The following is an 11,876-nucleotide window of genomic DNA, read 5'->3' on the forward strand; positions in this document are numbered from 1 at the left end:
CACACCTAAAATAGTTCTCTTAAAGGTGGACGGTTACATACAATAGTTCTCTTAAAGGTAGAACAGTTACATACACTACAATCCTCCCTTTTTAGCTTACAACATACTTGTTCCCCATTAACATAACATCATAACATATATACAACTTATGCAAAACAGTTCACAGATTCAGTCTCTCTGGAGGCTTCCTGACTCTGTCCGGATAACGCCTCGGTGGTGTAGTAGTTTTCGGCGGGGTAGTAGGTTCTTCTGGCAAGGTCGATTCGGCTTGAAGGACAGTGTCAGGTTCATCTGATTCTAGTATTACCAGATCGGAGGTAGGTGCTCTGGGTATCTCTGCTTCAACATTAGCCGTGTAAGGTTGTGGAGTAGGTTGGTCCTTTGTGGATGACCCTATGATCTGGTCAACATGTCGCCTTATGATGCTGTCACCAATGTCCACAGTATACATCAGTGGCCCTAGCCTTTTCCCAATAGTTCCAGGCTGCCATTTCTCGGTACGGTAGTCCCGGGCCAAAGCTTGTTGACCTATCTGAAAGGATCTAGTTGGCCTTTCATTCATGCCCTGAAATTGCCGGTTCTCTACGTCCCTTCTGACGTTTGGCTTAATCAAATCCAGCCGGCATCTTAGTCTTCTATTGAAAAACATCATGGCGGGAGTTTGGTTTGTGACCGCATGTGTTGCATTCCTGTACGCCAACAAGAAGTTATCTACCTTATGTTGTAGGTTGATGTCTTCATTACCCATGGCCTTTATGGCCTTCTTGAAGGTCTGGACAAACCTTTCAGCTAATCCATTGGTGGCGGGATGGTATGGGGCTGACGTGTAGTGCTTGACCCCATTCCTTTTTAAGAACTTCCTGAATTCTTCGGACACAAATTGCGGTCCATTATCGGAACAGATCTGTTCTGGCAGGCCATTCCTAGCAAATATGGTCCGTAATACTGTGATGGGTTTTCCGTGGTGGTGGAGGACATCTTTATTACCTCCGGCCACTTGGAGTGTGCATCCACCGCGATTAGAAACATTGAGTCCATAAATGGACCAGCAAAGTCGACGTGTACCCTTTGCCAAGGAGATGAGGGCCACTCCCATGGATGCAGAGGAGCTTGTGGTGGCACGTTTTGGACCTTCTGGCATCCTAGACAGCTCTTGGTTATTTCTTCGATGTCTCCATCAATACCTGGCCACCACACAAACGCTCTTGCTAGGTTCTTCATTTTCACTCCACCCAGATGCCCCTCGTGAAGCTCCTTTAGCACCTTATGCTGAAGCTTGGGTGGAATCACCACTCTAGATCCACACATCAAGGTTCCTCGGCACACTGACAGCTGTTCTTTTCTTTGTGAAAATGCGGGCAGCGTTGGTTCGCCATGTGCTGGCCATCCCTCCACCGTTAAATCGTAGACTCGTGAGAGAGTCGGATCATTTCTTGTTTCATTTTCGATCATCGAATTTGTTACTGGTAGACATTCCACTATGGATGAGTGGAACATCTCTACCGGGTCCACTGTAGCCGCCTCTTCTACTACTGGCAACGGTAGGCGCAATAACCCATCAGCATTTCCATGCTGTTTGGACCTTTTGTATTCGATGTCATATTGGTGTGCCCCAAGTAACACGGACCACCTCTGTAGCCTTTGCGTTGTCATAGTGGAAACGGCCTTGTTAGGGTTGAATATGGACACCAACGGCTGGTGGTCTGTCAGTAATGTGAACTTCTTGCCCTGCAGGTAATGATTGAATTTCTTTACTCCCCACACAAGGCTGAGGGCCTCCCTATCTATCTGAGCATAATTTCGCTCAGCGGAGGTCAATGATCGGGACGCAAATGCGACTGGCCTTTCCGAGCCATTTGGTAACTTGTGTGAAAGTACTGCTCCAATTCCATAAGGGGAAGCATCACAAGCTAGACGAAGAGGTAACGTTGGGTTGAAATGAGCCAACACTTCCTCAGAGGTAATCAACGCCTTGCTTCTGCGAAAGGCCTTCTTACAGTCCTCGCTCCACTTCCATGGTACTTCTTTCCGCAACAGAGCATTCAGCGGATGCAGCACCATGGATAGATTTGGCAGAAACTTGTGGTAATAATTAATCAACCCCAGAAACGATCTCAACTGTGATACATTTCCCGGAGCGGGGGCCTTCACGACAGCTTCTATCTTGTCAGGTGACTTGTGCAGCCCCTCTTGGTCAATGACATGACCGCAGTACGAGATCCGTTTCTGGAAGAACTCACATTTCTGGCGATTAACTCGAAGGCCATATTCCTTCAACCTGGTGAGCACCAGTTTCAAATTTGCGAGGTGTTCCTCTTCGTCCTCTCCTGTAATCAGGATATCGTCCAAGTAACACTGAGTGCTTGGAATCCCCTGTAAGACCTGCTCCATGGCCCTCTGCCAAATTGCTGGAGCCGAAGCTACTCCAAAAACCAGTCTATTATAACGATACAAGCCTCTGTGTGTGTTGATTGTGAGATACTGGCGCGACTCTTCCTCGACTTCCATTTGTAAGTATGCTTGTGCCAGGTCTATCTTGGTGAAGTGTTTCCCGCCAGACAATGAAGCAAAGATATCCTCAATCCGCGGAAGCGGGTATTGTACCGTGTGAAGCACCGGATTAACTGTGATCTTGAAGTCTCCGCAGATGCGGACCTTTCCTGGTCCCCCTGGCTTGTTACTTGATGAAGACTTCATGACGGGAACAATGGGCGTGGCCCACTCACTCCAGTCCACCTTAGACAGTACCCCTGAACATTCAAGCTCTTCCAGTTCTGCCTCCACAGCAGGTCGTATTGCGTAAGGTACCGACCTGGCTTTGAAAAATTTTGGGCTTGCATGTTCTGCAATCTTGATTTTTGCCTTAATTCCTCTCAGTGTTCCCAGTCCTTGCTGAAATACCTCTTTAGCTTCGTCCAATATTCTGGACAACCGTTCAGGTTTGACATCTTCCTTTCCGGAATCTACTGTCATTGTGTTTAGTGAGTGCCAGTCTATCTTTATTTTCCTGATCCACTCCCGTCCCAGAAGTGGTGGACCTCCCTCGGGTAGCACATACATGTCCATTCCTCGGTGATCTTTGCCCTTGTGTCTCACCTTGACTTTTATCTTTCCGATGGGGTATACTTTATGCCCCGTGTATGTCTGCAATACTATCTCCGTATCCCGTAGGGGAATATGTTTGAACAACTTTTTGTAATCTTGCTTATTCATGACCGTCAACACCGATCCGGTGTCCACTTCCATTTTCACTTGGACTTTTGCAATCTGTAGTGTGACCCAGATAGTTTGTCGGTCAGCTTCTTTACTCACATTGTGAATCCTCAGACTACCCAGTTCCTTGCTGTTGGAGTCTGAATCCGAATTCTGTTCATCTGTACTCTTCCCAGTCACCTTATGTACCTTTCTGTACTTCTTCTGCGGTGACTTATTATTGCTGGTCTTCTTTCCTGACCGGCATACTTTAGCTATGTGACCAGGCTTGCCACATTTCCTACATTCCTGGTTTTTAAACCAGCATTGGTTCTGATCGTGTGTTGTCTTCCCACAACGATAACATTTCGTTGTACCCGAAGTCATTTGATCCATACTGAGTACCGCTGTCTTCCGCTGCATTTCCGCCGTGCCTCTCGCTGCGGCTTCGTGCGATGCTGCAATAAGGACAGCCTTCTCAAGTGTAAGATCGTTCTCTTCGAGCAGTCGTTTTTGTATTCCTTCCTTCGACATTCCGCACACGAACTTGTCTCTCAGTGCCTCTGACAGATTTACCCCAAACTGGCAGTATTTTGCTAGTCTACGCAGTTCAACCAGGTACTGTGCGTTGCTTTCCTCTTTTAGTTGCGTTCTCACGTAAAATTTAGATCGTTCCGCTAACATCAGCGGTGCGGGGTTCAAATGATCCTTCAGGACAGCAACAATATAAGCGAAAGACTGATCCGTCGGTTTAGCTGGTGATAGAAGATGCTTCAATAACCCGTATGTCTTCGCACCCATTGAGTTTAGTAAGGTTAGAGCTTTGTCACAATTTGCTATCTTATTGACCTTACAATATATCTCGATGCGTTCTACATACGTGGCCCAATCTTCCACATCGGATTCGAAACCGTTGATGTTACTACGCTTAGGCATCTTCACCCTCTTCCTGAGAAACAACAACGAAATATTTCTTTAACTTTTTTTTTCCAAAATGGCGGTTTCCCGCGCTTGTCTTCTTTCCCCGCCCACTTTCAAAATGGCGGTTTCCCGCTTCTGTCTTCTTCCCCGCCTACTGGTGGCTTCCCGCGTTTCTTCCCCTGGCGGGAGGGGTAAGCTTTTCCCTCGGGCGACGCCTGCTGGCTTTCGGGGTTCGCAGCCTGCGCGTCGGCTTCAGTGCGTTCCTTGTTCCCTTTTCTCGGCAGGGCAACCGGCGCTGGGTACAACCCGTTGACGGCGAACAGTTTCAGCCGCTGGGCTGGATCTCGCTCAGTCTCCCTCACTCGGGCTCTGTCTCTCCCGCTCGCTCAGGCTCTGTCTCTCCCTCAGCGGCTTCCAATCGCGCCTCCCAGCCCTCTCGCAGTCCGGTGCTTTCCTCCCCGGCTGCGGCTGAGTTCACCGCGGTTTATTTATTTTTATATCTTCCTGCGCCTTACGATCCCGGTCGCAGCGCTTCGTGGCCTCGGTCGCTGCCCGGCCTTTTTCGCTGGTCGCGGTCTAGCTGTCTCACGACGCCGTTGCGTCTCCCAGCCCGCTTGTACCGCGGCTTCCGTGCTCCATGCTGCCCCAGTCTCAGCGCCTCTTGGCCCGACTTCTGTCCGGCTCCTTTCCCCCGACCGTGGTCGAGTTCACCGCCCTTATCCTCCGTTTATTTTTTTATTTTCCCTTTACTCACAGTCACCGTGGCCGACTTGCTTCTCGTGCTGATCGGCTCACTCACCACCGTGGCAGAAGGGACAATCAGTGCCTGTTGCTGATGGAAGGCTTCGTGTCTGAATTCTTCCTTCTTCCTTGCTCTGCAGACTCGAGTTTTCTCTCAGCAGAACGACGAGGGCGGGTGCCTCTTCTCGACGCTCGTTGACTGCTTCGGAAGTATTGTTGCCGCAGGGTAAGATCGAACTCGTCGCCACTGTAAAGTCTGTAGGTATTATGGCGAATTAATACACAGACTACAAGAGTAACTTTAACAGGACTTTACTATTCGAAGGTCAGGGCGAATCTGCCCAATAAATCCTGACACAGCACTTATATACCGGTGTGGTCACCGTCGGTATTACAGTATACAGCAGCCAAGATAAAGTGGTGCCACACCTAAAATAGTTCTCTTAAAGGTGGACGGTTACATACAATAGTTCTCTTAAAGGTAGAACTGTTACATACACTACAAAGTCTAAATTAAAGGAACATGTGCACCTGAAGTGCATTGTGATGACAAATATTTATTTTAGCTTTATGGGAGGTCCGCAGCGCTGCCGTTGCCTGTGCGCACTGAAAATATGGTAGTTAGTCAGATTGTGATGACAATTAGCGTGCAACGCTGAATTGGCGCACAACCTGCTATTTTGGACATCGCCACTCCTTTCAACGCCTTCTCCAAAGCACATACAGCTGAATGTGCATTCAGCTGCACGACGGACCCCTCCTCCCATCCCCACCATCAAAAATGCTAAAAGGGCTTCAGCACTAACCCAAATGGCTCAAGAGGCCAGCGAAAGGGCACCCAGGAGCACGGACGCAGCACTCGAGGCCTTTGTGCAGGGGGTGAATACTGGAAGAGAGGTCCTCTACCCACAGGGAGCCAGAAGGCCCTCCAGAAAGAAGGATGTGGGACGAGATCGCTGAGGCGGTCATTGCCAGCAGTGTCACCCCCAGGACCTGGCTCCAGTGCCCAAAGAAGTTTCATGACCTCAGACGAGTGGTCGAGGTCAGTGAATGCATCTTCAAAAGCTGTCTCCTACTACTACTCTTCTTCGGCAGTCCCTCGGAACTGAGGATGACTTGCTTCCACACTAAAAATGAATTCTCAGGTGACTGATGAGTCCAATGCGGGACCTACAGTCTCTGTCACAGGTGGGGCAGATGGTGGTTGAAGGGGCGGGTGGGTGGGGTGCTTGGGTTGACGTGCGCTTCTTCCGTTGTTTGCGCTTGACTTCTGCTTGCTCCCGGCGAAGAGACTTGAGGTGTTCGGCGCCTTCCCGGATGCTTCTCCTCCACTTTGTATGGTCTTGGGCCAGGGATTTCCAGGTGTCGGTGGAGATGTTGCACTTTTTCAAGGAGGCTTTGAGGGTGTCCTTGAAGCATTTCCTCTGCCCACCTGGGGCTCTCTTGCCGTGTCGGAGCTCCAAGTAGAGCACTTTTTTTGGTATCTCGTATCGGGCATGCGGACGATGTGGCCCACCCATCGGACCTGATCAAGTGTGGTCAAAGCTTCGATGCTGGGGATGTTGGCCTGAGCAAGAACACTGATGTTGGTGCGCCTATCCTGCCAATGGATTTGCAGGAGCTTGCAGAGGCAGCATTGGTGGTATCTTTCCAGTGCTTTGAAGTGTCTGCTGTACATGGTCCATGTCTCTGAGGCATACAGGAGGGCGGGTATCACTACTGCTCTACTACTACTGCACCACTAGCCTCACACACTGCTCAATGCATGACCCCAAACACCATCACTCACCTACCAACAATCTCTACCAAACACGAGGCACACCTTACATTCCTAGCTTCACCTCACCCCCTTGAAGGAGATGGTGCTGGCCATTCTTGGCAGTGGCATGCTGAGCCCTTGGCCAATGGCAGGGCTGAAAGTGTGCAAGATCCTCATACGTTATTCTCCTCCTCACATCTCACTTCCCCCTCATCTCAGTCTCTTCTGATTTACAAGCTGCACAAGGTGTAAGCACCTCTTGCTTTCCCGCCCTCCCCTCACCACAACCCTACCTTTGTGAGTTCCTCATTTCAGACACCCAAGAAATCTAGCCTGCCCAGCCAAGAAGTGGGAGAGGAGAGTGAAGAAGAAGAAGAAACACTGTCACTCAATTTCACACTCTCAGCCACCAGATCCTCGAGGTCATCCTGCAAGGCCACCTGCAGCCTGCCCCATTGAAAGTCAGAATACTTCCACCAGCCACGCTGCAGCCACTGGGGTAGCACTGCATAGGAGCACTAGGATAGGCAAAGGCACACACAAGACACTCACTAAGGGAAAGCACAAGGGTGATTAGTTGATTGTTTGATGTAATAGTGGATGCATGTGTCAGGGTTGCTGTCACGGGGCCGTGTAGACGCGGGGCCGTGCTGTCCGGGCGAGGCTGGTTCTGGACCCAAGTGCAGACAGACGAGACAAGAAGCAGATATGCAGTCTTAAATAACAGTACTTTACTAGAATCACACAGGTAAACAGTTACAAAACATAGGAGCTCAAGACAAGCTACCACATAGGCAAATGGCTAGTCAAGTTGGAACTCAAGACAAGCTACAGTGAGGCAACCAGCTTGTCAAGACTGAGCTCAAGACAAGCTACCTCAGGGCAACCGGCTTGTCAAGATAGGAACTCAAGACAAGCTAATGTGAGGCAACCGGCTTGTCAAGACTGAGCTCAAGACAAGCTACCACAGGGCAACCGGCTTGTCCAAACTGAGCACCTTATCAAGACTGAGCAACTTGTCAGCACCTTGTCAAGACCGAGAACAAAGGGAAAAACCACAGAACTTAAATACAAGCAAAACAGAACACAGATAAACAGTTATAGACATAGGAGCTCAAGACAAGCAATCATTAAGGCAACCGGCTTGTCAAGGCAAGCTACCACAGGGCAACAGGCTTGTCGAGACTGAGCACCTAGTCAAGACAGAGAACCTTGTCAAGACTAACTCCCTTGTCAGGACTGAGCCCAGAGGGAAGAAACCACAGAACTTAAATACAAACAAAAACAGGTGAAACCAATAAACCAGATAAAAGGCAGTTAAGTAATCAAGTAACAATTTAGCAAAGGGAAACCAACCAGTGAAGGTGCCATCTAGGGGTTACTGAAGGAACTGACCGGCACCCTCACATGCATGTATGGATAAAGTTGGATTAGAAAGTTTGCTTTGTGGTGGCTTTTATTTTAGCACTGTGATGGTCAGTAACAGAGGGAAGGGAAGGTGTGGGACAAATGTTGAAAGAGGATTTAGGGTTGTGTTCACTGGTACCATGGACAGATGATTCCATCCCAGATATCCAAGCCAGAAAGGGGCTGTCTGGGTTGCCTCCTTCCTTTCGCTTCCTCCTCTTCTGCTTCGACCTCCGCCACTTTTTCCTCTTCTGCTTCCTCCTCCTCCTCCCTCTGCAAGCAGCTTGTCCCCATTATTTCATTTATGTGTTCTTTATAAAAATAGTGACTAATGGAAAATAAGTGAGAACTTGGCATTTATTACATTTATGTAGTGCCTTTCACGACCTCAGGACATCACAAAGCACATCTTTGAAAAGTGGGACAAAATCAACAGGAGCCATACAGTGCAGCCAGCTGACAGTGAACTCATGAACCAAACACTTTCTGACTTACCTGCAGCTCCCCCAGACTTGGCTTTTTAAGGCTGCACCTCTAAATTCCAACACCACCCCCCTCGGACATTACAGAATCACAGAATCACAGAAACCCCACGGTGCAGATAGAGGCCATTTCGGCCCATCGAGCCTGCACCGACACATATCCCACCCGATCCCCGTAACCCCTACACCAACACCTATCCCACCCTATCCCCGTAACCCCACGTATTTAATCCCCCTAACACTAAGGGTCAATTTATCATAGCCAATCAACCTAACTCGCACATTACTCTCATTTTACACAGTTTTACGCCAATCGCTACGCCGGTGGATATATAAATGACCTGACCAACAAAACTCTGGGGTATTAAACTCTGCAGAACATCGGTGGCACAACTCCTGATTCATTATCACAAATCTGGTGCAACTCACTGCATGGAATTTCAGGGCCATTGTATTTAGATTCCTTCAAAAGATACCAGCGTGTGATCTGCTAATTTGTTCTTTCACATTCTACATCGTTTCCCGTTAACTTGTCAGACTTGAGATTTTATTAGTTGATATGAAGTTGTGATTTAACTCTATTTATTTTTCATGATAGATCTATTATAGTTGTATTTATATTAATATTTCTATTTAGCAGAATTAGTGCTTTAAAAATATTACTGAATAAATTGACAATGGAACTACAGCAGTGCAGAAATGTGTAATTTAATTCCATCCAAACAGGATCCGAAGTGACAATAGCATTGTTTCTAATTTAGAAATCAGTATTGCATAATTCAGGTACTATATATATAATTGGGTGTGACTTATAGAGAAGTGTGACTTTTAATAAACTGCCAGGTGTAAAACTAAGGGAATGATTTGTAACCTAGATTTTATGATACTTGTAGTAACTTTAAAATTCTCATTCCATCTTTCTCAGCCACTGACTAAAGAGATTGAACTACAACCCCCTTACAGTAACAGCAACTAAACACATTAACTAGAATAATGGCTATCATCTGGCATGCAAGTTTACATTGGCACAAGCTCATGGCATCTCATTGCTTGGGGTTCCAACCCATTGTACCACCCAATTCTTCGCTCCTAACATGCTGACATAAAATTGCTTTATGTTAATGTTTTTCTTTTTACTGTGTTTGACAGCAGTCTAGGAAAATGCACCATAGGTTGCAAAGGTAATTAAGCACTCACAGAGTTAATAATCATTACTAATTTCCTTGGTCGATGATTTAAAAGGTAAGTCAACAGTGTTCACATCCTGTGCGTCAGACTTTATACAATAACAAGTCTTTATCTTTCCTCATTTCTAGAGGTGGAGTTTGGAAAGGTTCTGTTGTATGATACCAGGACAGATACAGAAAGAAAATGTATTTCCAGTCAGTCCCCACCCTTTCCTACAACATATACAGCACTAAAATGCTATTTTATAGTATTTGAATGTACAAATCTGCTAAAATATTTATTATTGTATCATCATCTGCAGAATTTAAAGCTGCATGTTTCTCAAATTAGATTTTTTTTCCAAAGTACATTCATTAAAATAATGAACACATGGAAAAGACAAAAATACAATAAAGATCTTAAGATTAGACAAACTAAGGAACTTGTTTTAGTCTGTAAGCTATGAAATCTATAGATATTACATATCCCATTGGACATCATGGTTACACACATAATACAGTTAGAAGAGTGTTATGATGTTAAGTTTAACTCTTTATATGACTATTACATTCAAGGGCACCCTGGTGTTTGTTGTTTATTCCACAAAAAGGAGAAACGTCTAGTTGTTTTTTATTTTTGGATGGTGGTAATGGATGGAGTGTCCACAAAAATGAGGAATGTCACAGCTGGGAAATTAACACCTGCCCCCTCTTGTCCCCAACGTGACCATCAAACACTTCCGGGTGCAGAAGGGTAAAAATCAGAGTAATGATCCCTCTTGTCTCCCCAACAAGTTGTTCCCAGGAATGTTCAAGCGAAGGCTGACAAAAGCTGTGAGGCGAAAAGTTAACCACTCTCCCTGAGAGGAGGGCTCTACACTCTCAGAATAGAAGCTCAGTGTGAATAGTGCTGAAGGCAGGCAGTGGTGGGCTCATCGTCTGGCCAACCTGGGTCATTGTGTAGCGTTCGGAAAGGAGTCCAGGAATGAGGAACTGCTGCAGCAATCCCAATATGTAGAATAACTGTTAGATTATTAAAAGGCAAGATTACACCACACAATTAAGTTAAATTATCACTTGAACCAAGTATTTTACAGTTTGAATGGCAGCTCTCACAGTACAATTTTTATGAGCCTTCCCTGGAGATTTCCTTTATGCTCAGCCTCAGAAATTTGACTGCTGCAGTACCAGTATTGACATTTCCATTTCCAACACTAACTATACTTGTGGCTTGTCTTAGTAAATTTACCAATTGATACCAAAACCCAGCTATGGGCAGGTTTGTGTTGTTGATCCATACCCTATGTTTTTGGATATTTATGGTGCCTTAGAAGATCAGGGGGAGGTGATTGGCTTTTTCTTGTTGGAGATGGTTATTGCCTGGCACTTATGTGGTGTAAATGTTACCTGCCACTTGTCAACCCAAACCTGGATATTGTCCAGATCCTGCTGTAGGTTGGCATGGGCTGCTCCGATATTTGTCTAATTGTGAGTGGAACTGAATACTGTAGATTCATCAGCAAACAGCCCCACTCCTGATCTTTTGACAAAATGAATATCATTGATGAAATAGCTAAAGATGGTTGAGCTGAGGACCCTGCCCTGAGGAACCTCCTGCAATGATGTCCTGGGGATGCAATGATTGGCTTCCAACAACCACGACTGTCTTCAGTCACTGGAAGTTTTCCCTTTGTTCCCTATTGACCTTCGATTTGTGAGGACTCATTGGTGCCCTACTCATTCAAATGCTGCCCTGATCTCACTGCTCTTCTGTTATTCAGTTCTTGCATTTGGGTCAAGGTGGGCTGGAGTTGGAGCTGGTGGCTCTGGCAGAACCCAAACTGAGCTTTGGTGGGCAGGTTATTGGTGTGTAGATGTTGCTTGATGGCACTATTAATGACTCCTTCCATCACTTTACTGATGATTTAAAGGAGGCTGATAGGGCGGTAATTAGCTGGGTTAAATTTGTCCTGCTTTTTTTGTGGATACATTAATTTTCCATATTGTCATGTAGATTCCAGTGTCACAGTTGTATTGGAACAGCTTGAAATGGGAGGGTGGGGGAGTTGTGGTGCGTAGAGTCTTCAGCACTACAGCTGGGATGTTAGCATGGCCCATCACATTTGCGATGTACAGCATACTCACTTGCCTCTTAATGTCACGTAGAGTGAACCGGACCTCGAAAGGAGACTGAGTGGGATTGTCCAC

Source organism: Somniosus microcephalus, chromosome 3 (genome assembly GCF_052327205.1).
Source record: "Somniosus microcephalus isolate GS21.2 chromosome 3, FLI_Smic_1.0, whole genome shotgun sequence".
NCBI lineage: Eukaryota > Metazoa > Chordata > Chondrichthyes > Squaliformes > Somniosidae > Somniosus > Somniosus microcephalus.